The following is a 22,624-nucleotide window of genomic DNA, read 5'->3' on the forward strand; positions in this document are numbered from 1 at the left end:
TGTGTGAAATAATAAATGTTAGTTGTTTTAAGCTTCTAAGTTTGGGATAATTTGTTATATAGACATAGATAACTAATATGTCAGCTCTTCTACAGACATATCCAGAATTTAGGACTAGTTTCTTAAAAAAATTAAGGACTAACGATTAAAAACAAAAGTTTTAGGGACTGTTCTATATTACAAGAGACTAAGGAGACATAACAACCAAATGAAATTGTAAACCTTGATTTAAATCCTGGTTTTAAAAATGACAGCTATTAAAAAATGTAGGGACTCTTAGGACAATTTGAATATAAATGTGTGTTAGATGATATTAAGAAAATTTAAGATTTCTTAGATGTGATAATGGTTTTCTTGTCTAGAGGAATGTTCTATTTTTAGGAGTTTTATAGGAAGTATTCTGTGAAAGCACTATGTCTGTACTTTAATTTCAAATGTTTCAGAAAAATTATAGATATGGAAATACCTAGATGAATACAGATGAAACAAATAGGGCAAATGTCAACAATTACATATAAAGTATAGGTAGTGAATATGTGTACGATTCTATAACTTTATGTTAAAATTTTTCCTAATTAAAATGTTAGAAAACAATTTAATGTTACCCCCACCAGATTAGCATTATCTCTAATTGTCATTAGATTAAAAAATTTCAGCCCAGTAAAAACTGAGTCTAAATTTCTACATTACAGATTGCTGATATTCAGTTCAGAAGTTTACACAATTCTGAAACAAATATATCAGAGGGCCATTGTTAAACCAGTAGTTCCACTTAAAAGTTATCCTATTTATCCAGTGTTTGTGGGAGGTTAAAAAAAAAAGTTGATACTGATTCCTTTGTCTTCTTTTCCTGTTTTCATCTTATTTTCTTCTTCATAAAAAGCAGACAATTACTAAGTCCAAGAGGAATGAGTCCACTTCAGTATCCAGGTGCACAAACATAACCATAAGCTCATTTTTATGTAATAAATAAAAAACGTGTTTATCCAAAACACTGGGGGAAAAATGCAGTGGGGGAAAAACAACAGCAGGAGGACAAGGAATTCACGTCCAGAAGTTAATTGAAAAAGGTCCTTTAAAACCAATGAGTTAATGTGAAAGTTTAGTAAAATTTTACTTCTTACCGTAATACTGATATTGAAATATTGTCTGGGTGTAAGTTCTCAGTTTAAGAAAAATTCAGTGACACTCTCATCATTAACACATCCAAATTATACTTTTAAAAAACTGACATAGCTGAAACAATAATTCAGCATTTATTTTTACGTAAAGAACATTTTATATTTCTACATTGCACTGATGAGTTTTTGTTTTGTCATGCATTTCTGATTATGTTTTCAGAGCAGAGTAAATATTTCAAAATTTAGTTTACATTTATTTAGAATGGTATATAATTTAAAATATAAGTTTTACTTCACACCAATAGAAATTTATATTAAAAGTACCCTGATACATCTTATCAACATAATCTGTTAGTGAGGCTATGGCAGAGACAGGAACTCTTCTACATCAGTGGTGAAAATGGAAATAGCACAACTTTACAAAGGGAAAACGTGTCAATATCTAGCAAAATTATATACAGTAATCCCACTTCTGATAAGTACAAGTTTATCACTGGAGTATCAATTACAGCAAAGAGTAAAAACAAAGTAATCATACATTTATCAGTAAGGGACTGGCTGAATAAACCGTGGCATATGTAAGCAATGGATTACCAGGAAACTGTAGAAAGGGAAGAAAAATATCTCTATATACTAGTATGAAGCGACCACACAGATATAAGTGCTATATAAAAAAAAGTGGGGTGGAAAGTATATATTATTGTTTAAGAAAGAGGATATATACATATATATTCATATCTGCTTATATAAAAATTTGAATGTTTTAAAAGTTACCAATGGTAAAGGGAAGAAAAAACCAAGGTTGAGGAGACAGAAACAGAAACTAAGCATCTTTCAATATATCTTGTTTTAAAAGAGATTCAACTTGTACTATGTAAATATTTACATAACTGTACAAATTTTATTAAAAAATTTTACAAAACTATAAACTATAAAATTATAAAGTATAAACTATAAAACTTTTATAAAACTGTATAGTTTTTAAATACTATAAAACTATAAAAGGAAAATCAAAACAAATTAGCCAAAATAATCACATAGAGAAAAACTATTCCAAGTGACTTTAAAAAACAGTAATATTACTGTACATCACTACTGGGATATGCCATAGAGATAAAGATAATTGCTTAAAAAACCCAACTATTTCCAGTAATCATATTGAGGGTAGTAGTGTTGATGTTATTCTGAAACAGTTGTGTATATATTGTAAGATAATATAATTATATGATATTCCATTTCATACATTCCCAGAGTCACTGAAAGTGGTATTCTCAGCATGAAAGGAAACATAGATATCAACATAGACTAGGTTAAGTAAAACACCTGTAGTCCTGAATCTGAGTTGGAAATAAATTTATATTCAGTTATGACATATTTTGTCTCTAAAGAAGGTATATTCTCTTTATGATATCCACTAGAAAAGACCTAGAAATGATGACCAACCTACTAGCAGTGAATGCCCTTAGTGCTTAGATTATAGTCTTGGAGAAATACCTGGTTCCAGTTCTGAGGAAGGAAGTACTTAAGTCGAACCAAGAACGTCTTGTCATAACTAAAAATTATACATTTAAGCCACACATATATCAAATAATAAATCAAAATGGAAATTAGAAAGTGTTTTCAAACAAAAAGAAAAACACTACATACCCGAATTCGTGGGTTGCCACTGAAGTAGCACTTGAGAGATTTATGCTATTCAATGCCCATATTAGGAAAAGAAGAAAGACCTTAACACAACTACTTAAGAAACTTGAGAAAAACAATAGCAAATTAAATCCAAAATAAGCAGAAGAAAGGTAATACTCAAGACCAAAGTAGGTATCATTGAAACAGAAAACAGAAAAGCAATAGGAGAAATTAATGAAACCAAAAGCTGTTTCTTTGAGAATAATGATAAAAATTGTTAAACCTTCGCTACACTGACCAAGAATAAAAGAGAAAAGACATTAATATTCCTATTATATAGTACACTAGTATTAGAATTACTAGTATAAGAAATTCAAGAGTAAATATCACTACAGACTCTACAAGATCATAAGGGAATACTATGAAAAATAATATGGCTATAAATCTGACAACTTAGTTGAAATGGAAAAAATCCTTGAACTACATAATCTACCACAGTTTACTAAAAAGAAATAAATAAATGAATAGTCCTATTAAAGAAACTGAATATGTAGTTAAAGCCTTCCCATAAAACAAACAAACAAACAAAACAAAACAAAACTCCAGGCCCAGACAGCTTCAGAGGTGAATTCTACCAAAATTTAAGAAAGAATACTAATCCTACACAAACTCTTCCAGAAAACTGAAGGGGAGAAACTTCCCAACTCATTCATAGAGATTAGCATTACCCTGGTACCTGAGCCACATAAAGACATTACAAGTAAAGAAAACTACAGACCAGTAGTTTTAGGATATTATATTACTATATTATGCAAAGGTTATTATATCACAACAAAGTGGGGTTTATCCTAAGAATGCAGAATTGCTTTAACATTTTAAAATCATTCAGTACAATTCACATATTAACAAACTAAAAACAAACAAAAAAAACGATCATCGCAATAGATGGTGAAAAGGCATTTGACAAAATTCAATACTCATTCACAATAAAAAGTCAGCAATCTAGGAACAGAAAATAATTTCCTCTCTCCTCTTATTATCAGGAATAAGACAAAGATGTCCACCATCACTACTTCTCTTCAACATTGCACTGCAGGTTTTGGCCAGAGAAATCATGCAAGAAAAGGAAATAAAAGGCATCTAGATTGGAAGGAAGAAGTACAACTATCTTGTTCATAGACAACATGATAGTCTATGTAGAAAGTTCAACAGAATCAACAAAAATCTACTAAAACTAATAAATGAGTTTAGCAAGGTTGCAGGATAGACAATGTACAATCTACAAAAATCAGTTGTATTTCTACACACAGGCAACAAACACTTGAAAAAAGAAATAAAAAATACTGTTTACAAATAGCATTAAAATATGAAATATTTAGGGGCAAATATGACAAAATATGTAAAATACTAGTACACTGAAAACTATAAAACACTGCTGATAGATATTACAGAAGGTATAAATAAATGTAGAAATATATCTGGTTCATGTATTGGAAAATTCAATATTGTTAAGATATCAATTCCATTCTAATTGATCTCTATAGACCCAGTACAATACCATTTAAAATCCTAATAGATAAGTTGCAGAAATCATACAGAGTATGTTTTCTAATTACGACAGAATTAAATTAGGATCAATAACAAAAAGACATCAGGAAAGTCTTGAAATATTTGGAAATTAAACAACACAAAACAATAACCATGGGTATAAGAAGAAATCATAGGGAAACTAGAAAAACATTTTGAACTAAATGAGAATGGAAACACAACATATCTAAATTTGTGGAATGCAGCTAAACCAGTGCTTAGGAAAAATATCTCATTTTAGAAAAGACGAAAGGTTTAAAATCAATAATCCGAGCTTCCATTTTAAGAAGTTAGGAAAAGAACAAATAAAATTGAAAATTAGTGAAAGGAAGAAAATAATAAAGATAAGAGCAGAAGTCATCAAAACAGAGATTTCTGTTCCCTATCATCCTAGAATAATTTAAACAAACAAACAAACAAAAAAAGAGAGAGAAGAGAAGAGAAAAGATAAAGAAAAAAAGGAATCAACCATTTCAGACACTGGACAACAGGAACACAGAACAGTGATTCCCTAAGAGAAGAGAAACAAATGAGGTGAGCCCTGAGATCGTCCCAGATTGCTGCCTAAAGACAGATTATGCTCCACAATGCAGAGAAGAGGAAGCCAAATACAGCCCAGCTTGAGGAGATGGAGTTGAGAATTCGAAGAGGCCAGAGTGGCTAGAATTCAGAGTACCAATGAGGAAAGAGCTGTCCATAGGCAGAGCTTAGAGATCTGCAAAGGGTTTCATCTGAGAACTGATCAGTGTATATGTGTGAGGAAATGACCCGGGGCTGGGGAAATAATCACCAGGAAAAGGCAGGTAGAACAATACCCTGAATTCAGAGGGGTGCAAACATTTCATGTTTCCAACAGCCAAAATGGAGAAACCTCATTAACATAAGGGGCATTGAGGGAAAAATGATATGATTATTTATGTAGAAAATCCTAATCAATCTACCAAAAAATACTACTAGAACTAATAGTGAATTTAATAAGGTTGCTAGATACAATCTCTCTCTCATACATGTATATATATATCTATATATATGATTTTTTTTATATATTAGCAAGGACAATTGGAAGTTGAAATTTAAAAACTGTACCACTTACAATACCATCAAACAATATAAAATACCTAGGGATAAATTTGACAAAATATGTGCAAGATACTGAAAATTGTAAAATATCGTTGAGGGAAATAAAAGCAGATGAAATAAATGAACAGATACCATGTTCACAGATGCGGAGAGTCAATATTGCTAAAACATCTATCTTACCCACACTGATGTCAATGAAATGCAATCATCATTAAATTCCCAACAGTGTTACTGAAGAAATTGTTAAGCTGATTTAAAAATTTATATGGAAGCTTATAGGACCTAATACCAAAACAATTTTGAAAAATAAGAAAAAAAGTTAAAGGATTTGCACAACCTGATTTTAAAACATATTTTAAAGCTACAATAAGACAGTGTGATACTATCATGAGAACAGAATAGAATCCAGAAGTAGGCACACATTTACATAACCAAATGATTATTTGACACTGGTGCAAAGACTGTAAGTGAGGAAAGGATAATCTTTTCAAAAATGGTGCTGGAACAACTGGTTGGCCATATGCAATAAAAATGAACATCAACCCTGATCTCATCTGACATACAAAAATTAATTCAAAATGGATCACAGCCCTAAATGTAAAATCTAAAACTATAAAAATTCTAAAATAATACATAGGAGGAAATCTTGACCTTGGATCTAAAAAGAAAATATTTTAATAGAACACAGAATGCACAAATGTATAAAAGGAAAAAACATGATAATTTCATCAAAATTTAAAACTTGGCTCTTTGAAAGACAGTGTTATTATAATGAAAAGGCAAGCTACATACCAGGAGAAGATATTCACAAAACATATGCTCAAAAAGGAACTTATATCTAGAACTGCACTGCCAAGAGGATTTTCTGAGATTATGGAACTATTTTATATCTGCACTGTCCAACAGGTAGCTACTATTCATATATGACTAAATGAGCACTTGAAATGTGGCTAGTGTGACTAGGGAACCGAATTTATAGTATTGAATATTTAATTTTAATTAATTTAAATGTAAATTCCCACTGGTTACTGACTAACATACTAAGCAGTACAGATCTGGAATTCATAAAGAATACATAAAACTCAACAATGAGGACAAACAACCCAATACAAAATAAACAGATTTGAACTGACACTTTACCAAAGATAATATATGGATGCCAAATAAGCCCATGAAAAGACACTTAAATTTATTAGTAACCAGAGAAATACAAATTAAAACTACAGAGATATGACACACATACAAAAACAGCTGAACATTTACAAAATGACCATACTAAATGTTGGTGAAAATGTGGAGCAATGATAACTTTCATAACCTAGTGGGAATATAAAATGGTACAACCACTTTGGAAAACAATTCAGCAGTTTCTTAATACGTCTACCATACAATCAAGCTATTCTACTTCTTGATACTTACCAAGAAATAAAAAACTATGAAATACAAGTACACGTAAATATTTGTACATGAATGTATAAAGCAGCTTTATTTTTCATCATAAGACTGGAAAAAACCCTACCAGCAGGTAAAAGGAATATATAAATTGTGGTATACCCACATAGTGCAATACTAGTCAGCAATAAAAATGGAACATAGTATTTATATAAAATTCTCAGAAACGCCAACTAACCTAATAGTGACATCAATATTGATAGATAACTGATTGCCTGAGGACAGGTTGGTAGGGTAGCAGGAAAGAATGAATTACAAAGGCACACAAGGAAACTTTTGAAGGGTATGGAACTGTTCGTTATCTTGATTGTAGTGATGGTTCAATGGGTGAACTGCACACTTTAAATCTGGGTACCTTACTGTACATAATTTTACTCCAATAAATCTTTAAAAACAAAAACAAAAGCAAAAAAATCAGTGAAATAGAAAGTGAACATACAACAGAGAAAAGCAATAAAACCAAAAGCTGATTTTTTTGAAAAGATAATAAAATTGATGTGCTTCTAGCTAGATTAATCTAAGAAAAAAAAGAATTTAGAAATTACAAATACCAAGAATGAAAGAAAGAATATCATTACAGTACTTACAGACATTAAAAACATAAAAGAATATTACGTATAACTTTGTTGTGATTAAGTTGACAACTGGGATGAAACGGGCACATTCCTTGAGAGAAACAAATCATCAAAACTGACTCAAGAAGGAATAAAATACCCAAATAGTTCTACATCTATTTAAAAAATTAAAATCATAATTTAAAACCTAGAAAGAAAACTCAAATGCTAGGTAGCTTTACTAGTAAATTCTACTCTAAGCATTCTAGAAAGAAATAATGACATTCCTTTACATGCCCTTTCAAAGAAGGAGGTAACACTTCTCAACTCATTATATGAGGTCACCAGCACCTTGATGCCCAAACTAGACAGGAAAACTGCAGACCCTATCCCTCATGCATATGGACTGAAAATATTTTATAAACCCATAACCCCTTTCTAACTACAAGAAAATATCAGACAAACCTAAATTGAAGAACATTCTACAAAATACCTCAAAATTGTCTACCAATACTCCTCAAAATTTTCAAGGTCATCAAAATCAAGAAAAGTCTGAGAAACTGTCACAGTCTCGAGGAGCCTAAGGAAGATATAATGACTAAATCTAATATGGTATCTGGGATGAAATCCTAGAATAGAAAAAGGACATTAATTAAAAACTAACTAAATCTGATTATGTATGGCCTTTAGTTAATAACAATGTATTAATAGTGACTCATTATTTGTGACAAATGCACTGTAGTACTGTAAGATGTTAACAATAGGGTATACTGGTTGGAGGATATGCTGAAATGCTGTAATGTTTTTATAACTTTTCTGTAAATCTAAAGATATTCTAAAATTAAAAGTTCATTTTAAAAAAATCAATGTAGTCCACCTTATTAAGACTAAAAGAAGAAAATCATAATATATGATCATTTTAAAGTTGCAGGAAAAGCATTTGACAAAATTCAACACTCATTTATGATAAAACACTCAAAAACTGGGAATTCAAGGGACCTTCCTGCATTTAATAAAGGACATCTACAAAAAGACCCTGTAGCTAGCTAATATCAAACTTAATGATGAAAGACTTAGTATTCTCCTAACTAAGAAGAGGAACAAAAAAGTAAGTCTGCTCTCACCACTTTTGTTCAACTATATGCCAGAGGTTTTAGCCAGTACATTAGGGCAAGAAAAGGAAATTTTTAAAAAAATCAAACAGATTGGAATGGAAGAAGTAAAAATGTCTTTATTCACATAGGAAATGAGTGTGTATGCAGAATATCCTGAGAAATCTACATTAAAGCTAATAGAATCTTTTAAAAAAAGCTAATAGAACTAATAAGTAAATTTATAAGATCAAGGGATTAAAGGTCAATAAACAAAAAATCAACTGTATTTCTATATATTATCAATGACTAAATGGAACATGTAATAAAAAGAGTTAAAATATCAATAAAAAACATAAAAGACCTGTTAGAAAGCTCAGGAATCAAGATATTATAATACTGGTAAGGACAGACATATAGATTGATGGAACAAAATTAAGTCTAAGTAGACTTACACATATATGGCAAATTGATTTTTGACAGAGGTTCCAGAATGAAAACATATGCCCTTCTTCTCAATCCAACTGGCAAAAGAAACTCTCTTCAATCATTGGTATGGCAACAACTGGATATCCATTAGGAAAAATAATAAACCTCTACCCTTATATACTATATACAAAAATTAAATCCAACTTGATCACAGGCCTAAGAGAAGAGAACATAGGATACTATCTTTGAGACTTTCAAGCATTCAAATATTTCTTAGATAAGACACACAATGTATAAACCAAGAAAAAACTTGATAAAATTAGACTTCATCGTAAAAAACTTCTTGCTCCTCAAAAAGCAATGTTAAGAAAGTGAAAAGACAGATTTAGAGGAAATATTTTCACCATATATATTTGACAAAACACTTAACCAGAATATATAAAGAACTCTTTCAACTCCCTAGGTTTATAAATAAAGAAATGAGCAAAAGATTTAAACAGATCAGTTCACAAAGAAAAATATATGAATAGGCAATAATTACATGAAATGATGCACGATATTATTAGTCTTCAGGAAAATGCAAATGTAAACCATAATGAGATACCAACAACACACCCACTAGAAAGACCAAAGATATTTTTAACAGTCATTTACTAAGTTTTGGGAAAGATGTGAGCAACTCAAACTCTCATACATTACTGACAGGTATGTAAAATGGTACAACCACTATAGAAAACAGTCTGGCAATTTAAAGTTAGACAAACACTATATGATTCAGTAATTCAACTCTTAGGTATTTACCCAACAGAGTGAAAACATATGCCCACATAAAGACCTACACACAAATGTTCATAGAAGCTTTCTTCATAATAGCTCCAAACTGCAAACAACTCAAATGCCCGTCAACACGTGAGTGAATAAGCTAACTGTGGTACATCCATACAATGGAATACTACTTGACAAGAAAATGGAACAAACTTCTAATAAATGTAACAATGATGAATCTCAAAAACATTTCACTTAGCTAAAGAATACAGACCCAAAAGAAATAAATAGGACAAAACAGAGATATTTCCACTTGATAAAAGTTACAATATACCAAAAAGATATAACTACCCTGAGCTTTACGGACCTCACAATACAGGTTCAAAATACATAAAGCAATAAACTAATAGACTAACAAGAAGAAATGTATAAGTTCACAACTGAAGTGGGAAACATTTCACCCCTCTTTTAGCAAGTGACAGAAGATGAGGACAAAATATTAGGAAGGTATTGATGATTTACATAACTGGTAACATACTTTTCAACATACATGTAAAACTCCTAAAAATCTATGTGTCAAATCATAAAGAAAATTTAAAAATCAAATACCATACAACCATATTCTCTGGTATAGGCAATAAACAAGTTAACATTAAAAATTAGAGTCCAAAATGTAAAATAGATAGCTAGTGGGAAGCAGCCGCATAGCCCAGGGAGATAAGCTCGGTGCTTTGTGACCACCTAGAGGGGTGGGATAGAGAGGGTGGGAGGGAGGGAGACGCAATAGGGAAGAGATATGGGAACATATGTATATGTATAACTGATTCACTTTGTTATAAAGCAGAAACTAACACACCATTGTAAAGCAATTATACTCCAATAAAGATGTTTAAAAAAAAAAATTAGAGTCCAAATGAAAACAAAAACAAGTAATACAAAATAAAATATATAACATTTCAACTTCCTGCTTTACACTAGAAAATATCCAACATTAAGTAAAAAAAGAATAACATAATTTATAATTTTTACGAATTTATAAATTTGTAATTTATAGGAATTTTTAGCCTCAGTTAGATAAAAATCAATGTTTGCTAAGTGGCAGAATAATTTCGGAACCATTCTATCATTTTCATTTAAAGTGATAATCTCTGATCTGCCACACCAGACAGAACCTAATGGTTACAATGAGATTATAATAGTTACAATGAAGTTTATAAACTTAGCTTCTAGAAATGTTCTTTATATATCTTATGAGATAGGAAATTCTCAAAACTGAATCGCTTTTATTGAGGAGTATAATATATTGGGTAAGGTCATGAATTTTAAAGGCAGAGAGAAGTAGATTTAAATTTAAACTCCATTACTTAATAGTTGTGAGATCTAAAGTAAATTATTTTAAACTTCTAAGATTAAATATCCTTATTTGTAAAATGAAAAAATTACCCCAAAATGTATGCATAAAATACTTAACTAAGAACTTGGTACCTGGTAAGCACTCAGTTTAAATTATACCTTTTATCAGTATTGCTAATACTAACACTTTGTCATACACCTCAAAATTTACTATGTTCGAAACCATCTATCCAGTATTCAAAACCTAGAAACTTCATTCTTAACTCCTTTCACTTCCTTACATCCAAATCTTATTGATTCTCATTCCTAAATGTCTCTAAAAATTTTCCCTTCACTGTATAAGTACTTCATTATCATTTACCTGAATTATTTTCAACTGTCTCTTAAATAATCTCTCTACCTGCCTTGCCCATCTCTCTCTTCCAATCAATTCTTTGATAGTGCTTTCTTTCAAAAACACAAGTTAAATCACATAATTGACTGATTTTTTTATATTATTTCCCTACTACCCAGAAATCTAAAGTCTTCAGCCTGACAAAGGTTGTTCCCAGTCTGATCTTTATTTACTGTACTAGCCCCATCTCCACTCCTTTCTAGAAACTTTGAGCTCTAACTTAAGTTCTCATTGTTAGAATATTATGTCACCCATTTCCTATGTTAAAGAACTCCTACTCATCCATTAAAACTCAGCATATACTGTATCACTTCTTTGAAGCCTTCTTTCATGCCTTAAGGCAGCTGCTTTGTTTTCCTCTTTCTACTTCAATGTTTACATATATAAGACAAATATGGTAAGTACGGAATGTTTCTACCGTATAAAGCATTATTTATGATCATGTTGATGATTCAGTCATAAAATACATAAAATTTGAAGTCAAATGACAGAAAAAGGTGTCAAGGTTGATATCTAGGAATGCAGACCAAAATTTTATTTGTACCTCTCTGCATTTTCCAAATTTTCTAAAATACACGTATATTAACTTTATAATTATTAAAAAATGTGTTGTAGAAAATAAACAAAAAAGCAGCTATTCTAGAAAACCATAATTATCAAAAAAGTTAGGATTATTAAATGTCCCAAATTAATGTTAATTTATAGAGTATGCATCACAGAAACCTGCCACAGGACCATATTGGATTCACTTTGCAGAAATTATTTTTTTCCAAAAACTGAAGGGTTAGTCTCAATGGAAAAAAAAAAAAAAAGACCAAGCCAAAGTTATATGGATACAAAATGAATTAGACAACTGAAACTTGGTTGATCTTCCAGATGTTTCAGGCTCAAGTGCTTTGGGAGCCTTGGAAGCTACAAATTAATGCTACAATCCTGTATTTTGCTTTGCATATGCACACATAATATTAAGAATACTGAACTCTTACAACTCATTAATAAAGAGACAAATAACCCAATTAAAAATGTTCTAAGTTTTAAATGGAAAATTCCCACCCAAAAGATATGCAAATGGAAAATAAACACACGAAAGATGCTCAATGTCATAAGGGAAATGAAAATGAAAACCACAAGCGATACCTCTTCACATTCACCAAGATGGCTATAGGTAAAAAGATGGAAAATAACAAGGATTGGTAAGGATGTGGAGAAGTCAGAACCATCATATATTGCTGGTAGGAATGGTGCAGCTGCCTTGGAAAATATTTGGCTCCTCCAAAAGCTAAACATAGAGTTACCATATGATGCAACAATTCCACTCCTGGATACATGCAAGAGAAATGAAACATAAAAACTTGCACATGAATGTTCACAGCAGCATTATTCATAATGGCCAACAGGTGAAAATAACCCAAATGTCCATCGACTGATGACCAAATAAACAAAACTGTTGTTTCTATCCATATAATGAAATATTAACAACAAAGAAAAGTAATGAAGTATTGATACAAACTACAACATAGATGAACCCTGAAAATTTCATGCTAACTGAAAGAAGCCAGTTACAAAAGACCACATAGTGCATGACTGCATTTATATGAAATGTCCAGAAGAGGCAAAGCTATAGAGACAGAAAGGAAGTCAGTGGCTGCTTAAAGCTAGAGATAGGGAAAGAAGGGACATGGGAGAGAATGAAGAATGACAGCTAATGGCTATGGGGTTACTTTTAGGAGGGATGAAAATGCTTTAAAAGCTGTGATGGCTGCACAACTCTGTGAATATACTAAAAACCACTGAACTGTACACTTTAAATGGGTGAATTAAATGGTATGAACTGTATCTCAATAAAGCTGTTTAAAGAAAGAATGTCAACTGGCCCCTTTTCCAACAAATTACATGATCTGGGGAATGAGCGTTTTCATTTATAAATGGGAACAGTATCTGTTTCCATCTTTCCACTTCTACCAGTAAGAATACATAAAAGATATATAGGAGACGCGTTCTAGAAAGCTAGTTTCATGACTTGAAGATGACTGTATTGGTTATCACTTGCTACATAACAAATTACCCCAAAACATAGCCACTTAAAACAACAAACATTTATTATCCCACACAGTTTCTAAGGGTCAGGAACCAGGGAGTAGCTTAGCTGGGTGAGTCTGGCTCAGGTTTCTTACGAGGTGGCAGTAAAGCTAGGGCTGCAATCTCTGAAGACTTGACTGGGGTTTGAAAATCTACTTGCAAGGTTATTCACGTGGCTGTTGGTTGGAGGCTTCAGTTCCTCCCATTATAGGCCTCTCTGTAGATGGCTACTTAGGACATTGCTTCCCCCAGAGAAAATGATTACAGAGACGGAGAAAGCGTGAGAGCAATCGAGACAGAAGCTTGGTCTTTTATAACCTAATCTCAGAAGTGATAAATCATCATTTTTGCAATATCCTATTGGTTACAGAGATCAATTCAGATACAATGTGTGTGGGAGGACTGGACAAGTATGTGAATTCCAGGAGGTAGGAATCATTGGGGCCATTATGGAGAACTGGGTACCAAAATGACATTATGACAATAAACTGACCAAAGATCCCACATAAGCAAATGCTTGACCTCTGCACTAAAAGAGGATAAGGAGGATACTCATTTCTTAGTAGTGTGACAGGCACACACTTGGACATGTTTTAAGAGTTGTGATAAAAGGGTTTGTAAGAAGCATTCATACTATTTTCCATTCTCCTTGTGACTGAGTTATGGTTAGCCTAAAGAAACACAAAATTGTACAGTTGGGGGCTGGTGGGAGAAAGTATATAAAGGATTTAGTCAACTGAACCCTCCCACTCCTCCCACCACTGAAAGGTAAGGAAAGAGTCCTGGTTGAAGAAAGGCTAGGTGACTCCACCAGGGTCATTACTGACAGAGCAGAAACTAGAATCCATTCCCTGTGTCTTCTCATTACACCAGGAGCTATGCACCAGAGAATCAATGGCAGTGACTCATTATACAGCTGAGGCGTTAAACATGTGAGCATTAAATCAACAAACATTAAACTGCTGGTCACTCCAGAATTGGTATTTCTTTGTGTAGCTTTTCGACGCTGGCTGTGTCACTTTCTCAGGCAGCAGTGGACTCTTATCCCTCTTTCTACTCCAGCTGAGAGTTGACTTACTTAGCTAGGGGAAGAATCACTCATTCAGCTCAGCTAATATTTATAGAATATCTGTTCTATACCTAGCACTAAATATGCAGATATAAGAGCAGAAAACATGGTCCTTTCACTCAAAATGCAGGTAGTCAAGTAGAAGAAAAACCTATACCTGAACATTAAGAGAATTAGACATTATGTGACATGGCAGCACAAGGATTTATATATTTTTAATAATTTTATTTAACAAAAAACTTATATAATGCTTAAAATGTGCCAGATATATTACAATTTTAACTCCTTTAATCCCCTATGAGGTTATCCCCATTTTACAGATGAGAAAAGTGAGGCCTGAAGAGGTTATGAAACTTGCCAAAGTTCTCATGCTTGGTAATAAGGAAGGCCAGATTCAAACCCAGGAAGAATGGCTCCATAGTCCATACTTTCTTAACCATAATAGTATGAAGGTTCTCAATAATACTAACAATTATTCTTCTGCTTTTTTAAAGGCTTTGAAGGAAAGTCAATCATGAAATTCCAAAGCTCCCCTGAGAAATCTTTCAAGATGTACAGGGTAAGGCAGTATTTAGCCCAATATAGTAAGGATGTCTTAGGACAGCCTGCTAACCCCGTGGAGAGGGGTGAGGAAAAGTGAATAAACATTCACTAATGAGACAGTGCTTTCCTGGTGCCAAAATGAAAGATAAAACTGAATCATAACTGCAATTAACAAATTAGGTTATAGTTGGAATAAAGAAATTAAACGGATGTACTGTTCTGCAAGTGCAGAAATAAATTAATTTGGCCCTATCAAAGCTCACTAGAATGTGGAGAGACTTACATCTTCTAAAGATTTCCTCCCAGAATACGATAGGAAAATAGCATACTACACCAGGAACAGATGTATTTGATCATTTTTAAAGAATACGAAAAGTAGTTTGAAGAGAATAAAGTGATATGTGGGCCTGGGAAACCTTTTGCTTAACAAAGCAATGAATTCCATTTTGGTAAAAATTTGCCAACTTCGCCACTTTACAAAGCAATTGCTGCCATCTCTTTCCTTTACATCTGATTTTTACTTTGGAAAATGTTCCTTGCAAGGAAAGGAGGGACCCTGTAGACTGCTGGTAATCTTCGTGTATTAAATTTCTACTTGGTGTTCTGCTCATCACATACCTTGAATCATCTACAGGTCCTCAAACCTCAGAACACATTGTCCAAAACTGTAGGAATAGGCCTTATTTACAGCCAACTGGCATGTAATGCAAGGCAGCACAATGAATAGTGTTTTTTTCTTAAAAAAAAACCCTGAATACAGGTTTTTATCTAAGGTAATATAACAGTATAGTTTATTATAATTTTGAAAAGGTCTTAAAGATTTTTTTTTTAAATTCCTCTAAAATTTAAAATTTTATTTAAAAGTCTTGTATCAAAAAATTGTATCTAGGTACAGAAGGTTTATAGAATTCCAAAGGAAAGTCTAGTAACTTCCCTTTTAAATTGACTTTTCCCTTAAATTCTATCAAACAGTTACCATAACTATCTTAGAGTCTCAGCATGAAGGTGGCCTTTATGAGATCATTCAGTTCATTTCAATGACCATATCTGTCAAGTTTACACTTATCACAGGTAGAAGCAGGTTTTCATTCTCTTATGAAAGTAGATTTGACCCCAATCCTCAGTAAACTACTCCAGAGTATAAATGTTCTCCTTGTATTTGAAAGTATGGCAAGTTATCATCCACTTTAGACTAATTAGATGTTAGATGCTAACATGACAGAGAAAAAGGAAATGGAATGATGAGGAATTTGCAGAACACAATGTGGGACATTCTGAGTAGGACGATGTTAGCGTGTATATGAGTGAGTGAGTGAGTGAGTGTGTGTGTGTGTGTGTGTGTGTGTGTGTGTGTAGATTCATACATAACAGGAGTGAACTGACCAAAAGGAAGAAGTCAGTTAGCAAACAGCTGCTTTCCTAGTCTCGAATGGCTTCTGCTTTGGCTCTCTCACCCTAGTATCCTTACCCCAAACTAGCTAATTCTATATGTGTCTAATCTTGATTCATAGCTTTGGCACATATGACGCTCCTGGAGCCCCTTCATCTCAAGTGGCCAAGCAAAGCAGGTCAATCCTCCATGTCTCAAGCCCTTATTTCCCAGAATCATCCTAGGTATACTTTGAATTTTTGCCTAGGGAGACCTCAAGAATTGTCAGGGTCTACCAGGAATAAATCCCAAATATTCTGAGCTAACCTTGCTTCAGGCCAGGCCTGGAAATATAATTATCTTGCTAAAATGAATTTAATACTAGAGTCTAGCTAGCTTCCAGATTGCATCTTTCATCTTTAAAAATTTTCCATCTATTATGGTCCTCAAAGAGTCTCTTTACCAGGATAATATGAACTTCTATTTCTGTTATTAATGCTTCCACTACTACTACTACTACTACTACTACTACTACTACTACTACTATTACCACTATAACAACAACATAGCCTTCAAATATAAAAGCACTGATTATGTGCTAGAGACTACATTAAAAGTTTTACATATATAATACCTATTTAGGCTTTCTTACAACCTTATGAGGTAGGGTTTATTATTATCCCTGGTTTAAAAACCTACCCAAGATCACATGACTGGTAAGGGGCAATATTGGGATTCAAACCTGGCAGTTTGGCTCCAGAATCCATGCTCTTAGATACTATATCATATTCCTTTTGTTTGTGTAATGCAAAGAATATTCCATCAAGATCAGAGACCTGGATTTCCATTCCTATCTCTAATGTTAATCAATTGTGTGACCTAGGGCAAGTCTTTGACTCAATTTCTACTATATAATGAGCCAGGCTCAATGATTCGTTTCTAGTCATACAATGCTGTGATAATAAAGTAGGTGCTTTTCATTAACAAATGGTACTGGATAATTCAGGAGGTTTAAAGCTTGAAAATGAAATATATCTAAGGGAAGGAAAGAGGCAACTAATAATAACTAAGTCAATCTTTTAAACATCTTCACTTATTTTCTCATTTCATATTCTATGAAAGCATTAGATTCATATTTTACAGAGGAAGACCCTGAGACTCAGAGATTAGGTAATTTATCTGAGGTCACACAGAAAATCAGGATGGAGAGTCAGCATTTGAATGCAGCCAAAGCCCAAGCACTTCCTGCTGCACCACAACACTCCCTTGGCATTGCCTTTCTCTCCTCTCAGCAGCAATAAGCAGAGATTTAAAATGTAATATATGTAAAGTACCTACTACAAAGTCTTTCAAGCAGCACACACACAATAAATTGATTTGGAGGTAAGGATGGAGATGGGTGAATACTAACTTGAAAGTGCTAACACTGTAACTTAAAACAAAAGTGGGTATATTTTTGTGTATTTTTCTACAAGGTAGGCTGAATACCACATCAAAACAAGTGAATTTCTGGAAGAAAAGTTTGTATGACTTTAACTTATCCCTAAGTAAATGATGAAGAAGTACCACAAGAATGCCACTATATGTGGTATTTACAGACCACATACATGAGTTCTTGTGGTATTCTGCTGCATGAAATAACTTCCTAACAATAACTCAGAATCATTTTGTTAAAAGTAATCTTCCTTTTTCCCTAGCCAGAATTTCACAAATAATACCAATGAACAAGGAAGGTCTTTTATGTATTGGCTACTCAAAGGAGGGCAGGAGAGTCAGAAACTACTGTGCTAACTTATTAAATTCCTATTGTAGTTTGGAAATGGAATCACTTGCTCATTCACTGATTCATCCAACAAATAATAATTGAACACCAGATATTATTTATAAGGCATTATTTTATTAACAAATGTCAGCGACATTAAAGGGAACATGACATAAACTGTAATGCCAGTGCAGTGGGATGAGTGCTGTGGTTCAAGATATACAAGGTGCTATAGGAGCACGAATGTTATTTAAAGGCTTAGAGGAGTTCCTGAAGGAAGTGACATTTGAGACAATGCTAGACAGTATACTGTGTTTAGGAAACTGCAAGTAATTAAGAATGATTTAGAAGTCCGAGTAAGTGTAGGAAGTATTGAATTTCAACAAATCATAATTATATAGCAATAGAACTAGAAGTAGAAGGGTTTAACAGATAATAACTTCAATACTCTCATTTTACTTTTAAGGAAACTAAGCCCTCTAATATAGGTGCCCAGAGTCTTACCAGGAGGATGTCTATTACATGAGGTGAGGTCATCCTTAAACACAGAACTGAACACTATTGTGTTTGAGAGTAAAAACAGCTGAGTGCAGCCATGTTGGAAAACCACTAACCTTCTTAGTGTGAAAGATACGTGTCATCTGCTATACCAGCTAATATAATAATTACTTAGAGGAATCACCTCCAGCTGATCAATGGTGTCCAGATAACCCCCCAAAAAGTTAAAATCTCTAAATTGCCCCTTCCTTATGAACTCGATGGGTTGAACAAAGAATTTTGGAGATAAAACTGTGTTTAACACATAAACACATTTAAGTCACCGCTTAACCTATTTCCTCCTCTTTTAAACCTAGCTCTTATTAATTAAATTCAATAAAAATTGAGATGCAACAGCTGTTAAATGAAAGGATTCCATTAAATCCTCTGTGGATGTTTGCTAAACTTTGGACAAAAGCTTTATCACCTACAAGTCATTAATTACTAAATAACACCTTAACTAGGGGACAACAGTAGAAATAACGTTCTACTGCAAAGCCAAAATCAAATATAGGTTTAACTCAAGAAATATGAAATGCTATGATGGCTTTATTTAACTCAAGAAATATGCAACGCTAATAAATAAAACAATTTCTTTGCTGTCTGTCCACACCCTGTGTACAAATCTTTTATAGGTTAGCTCCCATGATATTACATGCAAAGAGATAGTAAAGATTCTTTTTAGGTACTCGAATTTTGTTGCATAAAGTTCTACTTCAAATAGGTGTGCTCAGCTTAGACTTCAGAAATTTTCCTTGTTTCCTGGGTATAAATTATGGAAAAGCAAAATTCCAATTATGAAAATTTGAGTTATTTTTAACAACTTTGAAAAAAGAAGTGATTTACTTTATAAAACAATTCACTACAAAGTTTCTTTAAAATAGCAAGTTCATTAACTGATTGATGTAACTTTTCAGGAGTGTACATTATATAAAGATGGTCAAAATTCAAAGACTTTCTTGAATGGTTGTTGTAATAGGATTTGATCTTTAATTTTTTTAAAAAACTGCAAGACTTGAAAATGCAAAGAACTAATTTATCTATATAAACGTGAGAATTTAAACATTACAGAAAGCAAATAAAAATTCTAATCACACTTGCATAGACAAGGTTTAGAAGGACATACAAATGATTAATCATGGTTACCCCTGGGGATGGAGAGGGGACTTTGCTTTTGGTTTTATAATGTCCACACTATTTTATAAGAAATACATATTATAATTCTGTACTTCCTTAAAATTTTGGTTCAGTATTCCCTTTTTAAAAGCATTCTTTTATGAAAGGATTCTTTTGTAGCCTGTCACAGTGGTTCTCTACCAAGAGTGTATCAGAATCAACTATGAAGAGTTTTTGAAAAATATGTAGATGTCTGTGTCCCTCTGCAGAATACTGACTTTAAAAGCTTCGGAAACCACCAGACTAGATGACCTTTAAGGTTCTTTCCAATCCTGAGATTACACTACTTACAAATATTTTGTACACATTCAACACCCAATAGCTTTTTTTTTTTTTTTTGTACACACATTAACCACCCAATACTACATAGCATAAAAGCATTATTTCTAAAAGATAGGTGAAGGTCCTGTTCCCCTGCGCTATGCACTCACACTACTGACCTGGAGAAACTCACAGGAAATAAACTGAAGATTAAAACATATCCATCTTCAACTTAAATATACTTTTTTCCTTTTTCATTTTGCCAAAAAACCATCATATTTCCCTATTTCTGAGGCAGGAATTTGGGAAACTGACTCTAATGTAAGCACCAATTATTGCAGAGGTGATGGGGAGGCAGGAGTGGGGAAGGACATGGCTGTATATTATCATATTGGTTCTCTAACTCAAAACAACCCCAGTAAGTCAGGTAAGTGTTAGCTTTTTCCCTAACTTGGTACTTAATCTCTATCAGTCATTCTCAATCCTAGATCCAATGTCCCTTTGTTATATAAAGGACAAATGCATATACATTTATTCCAATTCCTCCTTTTCTATCCTGAAACAAAATTCACAGATATTTAACAGAATTTCAAAAGTGTCGATAAAATACCCTGATAGTAATATAAAGGGAAATGAAAGTAATTAATAATAAATTATGTATTTCAATATGTATATGCTCATTCATGACTATATTAAAAGACAATGAAGTAGTCAGATGCTTACACCTACTTATAATGAATATATTTAGATTTAAGATAAGTAGGATGATAAGAAACTATTCCATGCAACAAGTATGAGAAAATGAAGTAAAGCCAAGTGATTTTTTGAAATGATTCCAAACAACACGAAGTGCAATTATCTCTTGGTATGCAAGGTAGCTACATTTCTGGAAACTTTAGTGTTCATTAAATCTACATAAAAGGATATAAAATACTTTGTATATAAAACATAGTTATAGGCATAGATAATTATATAAAGTTATTTTCCCCCCCTTCACAAGTATCCCATACATGCGACATTCAAAAACTATGCAGGAGCCACAAAACTGTTGTATAGGATGTCCTGTGCATTATGCGATGTCTAGTAACTCTGGCGACTGCCCCCTAAATCATTTTGCTTCACAAAATTCCAAAATGCCCCCTGGAGGTTAGTACCACCCTGTTGAGAACCAATGGTCTATATGAACTTTCAGTACCTACATGCATACTGTTGTAAATCCTCACCCTGGGTTAGCAGGTAAGTGGGCCACTATTTGACCCCTGATTTGGCGCTAAAGCTTCTCTGATATAAATAAGGGCTACTTTTAATTAAAAAGCTTAACACATGTTCATCCCAGGAACTTCCAATAAAAAATTTTACCTAAAACTGTTTACCTGTTTTTAAAAAAGTGAATAATAAAGCTATTTTTACATATATAGTAGAATTAAAGACAATTCTGCCTCCTCTGTCTACCTCCCCTAAAAAATAATTTCTCCTGAGTTTTCTAGGTAATCAAGGTCAAACTGTGAAGATATAACCATTCTTTTCTTATCCACATGAATGCAAAGATATACTAATGTAAACAATCTAAAAGTCATTTATATATGGCACTGAGGTATATTACTGTATTATTCATTTGGCAGATGAATATCTTCCTAATTAAATTTTGATTAGGCATCTATCAAAAGTAATTTACATTTTCTGATCAACCCAATGACTAAAGCGTGTGTCGTTTGTGGGCAGCTGGGGGAGCTGCCTGAGAACTTGCTGAGTACTAAGAGGGGAGGGACTTAGGTATTTTGAAAGTTTCACTCTTTGGGATTTGGCTATATAATTTATTTTGGACACTGAAAAAAAAATTCCATGCCTTCACATAGATTTTATGTTAAATTAGCACACCATTCATAGAAATATCAGATATACCCTCACTTTTAAAAAAGTGATAAGGACTTCACTTTACATGAAAGGATTCACATATTAGAGGAAAATCATCACAGGTTTCCTTTGAACATAAAATACCTCTGAGTTAAAATACCATTAAAACTTATTGAATAAATTAATGATTGAATAGCCATTCAATTTCTAAGTATTATGAAAGACTCTCTTAAGATGTCCACAGCCTGTTTTTCCACTTTAAATTTCACTAATTAATCACTAATTAATCTAACCAATAATGCCTAAAAGAAATCAACACTCAATTTTTTAATAATCTTAATCTGGCTATCTTTCTTCATATCTAAAATTGGTAAAAACTTGCCTTCTACCCATACACAGGCATCACCTTATGATAAAAAGTAAGCAAAAGTTTGTGCATAACCAAACATGTATAGTGGTTAAAATAACTTATCTTTAGTATACTGATTTCTAATTGTTTCCACAAATAAACTTTAACAATGT

General features: G+C 32.7%; 1 protein-coding gene across 5 annotated transcripts in view; it reads right to left on the reverse strand.

Annotated features, from left to right (window-relative positions):
• The window catches only part of ARHGAP20 (Rho GTPase activating protein 20), a 138,144-nt gene that overhangs the window by 97,578 nt on the left and 17,942 nt on the right, over positions 1-22,624 (reverse strand). The window lies entirely within an intron of this gene.

Source organism: Eschrichtius robustus, chromosome 11, assembly GCF_028021215.1.
Source record: "Eschrichtius robustus isolate mEscRob2 chromosome 11, mEscRob2.pri, whole genome shotgun sequence".
NCBI lineage: Eukaryota > Metazoa > Chordata > Mammalia > Artiodactyla > Eschrichtiidae > Eschrichtius > Eschrichtius robustus.